The sequence below is a fragment of the Myotis davidii genome, unplaced genomic scaffold, assembly GCF_000327345.1.
Source record: "Myotis davidii unplaced genomic scaffold, ASM32734v1 scaffold609, whole genome shotgun sequence".
Taxonomy (NCBI): domain Eukaryota; kingdom Metazoa; phylum Chordata; class Mammalia; order Chiroptera; family Vespertilionidae; genus Myotis; species Myotis davidii.
Window position 1 is genome coordinate 2,281,233 of NW_006300164.1, and position 500 is coordinate 2,281,732.

General features: G+C 59.6%; 1 protein-coding gene across 1 annotated transcript in view; it reads right to left on the minus strand.

Moving 5' to 3' along the window:
- Positions 1 to 500, minus strand: part of LOC102761370 (collagen alpha-1(V) chain-like) — an 89,263-nt gene that overhangs the window by 69,524 nt on the left and 19,239 nt on the right. The gene's annotated exons all lie outside the window — the stretch shown is intronic.

The window sequence follows — 500 nt, forward strand, 5'->3', positions numbered from 1 at the left end:
GCCCAGCCACGGTCAGCCACGCCCGGCCCAGCGCCCCTGCATTTCTGAGGGGCCCTGGTTTAGGCCCAGCCGGTCTGCAGGCGAGGGCGGTAATGGCCATTTTAAAGCCGTCTCCTCTGCAGGAGGCGCTTACAGGGTCAGGACTGGGGGTGCTGACAATTCCGGGGCGCCCTGCTCAGAGGCCAGGAGGGCAGGGGCCTAGGGGGCAGGGAAGCAAGAAGGGCCCTGGCTTGGTCCTCGGTTGGGACCACCCATGGCTGCGGAGGATGGAATTCATCCCTCACCGAGAAAGGGGTCTGAGCTCACACTCGGGAGAAGTGACCGTGGCTGCTTCTGGTTTATTTTTTATTTTTTTAATCCTCAACCGAGGATATTTTTCTATTGATTTTTAGGGAGAGTGGAAAGGAGAGGAAAGACAGAGAGAAACATCGATGTGAGAGAGACACATCGATGGGTGGCCTCCTGCAGGCGCTCTGACCAGGGCCCGGGCCGGGGAGGAG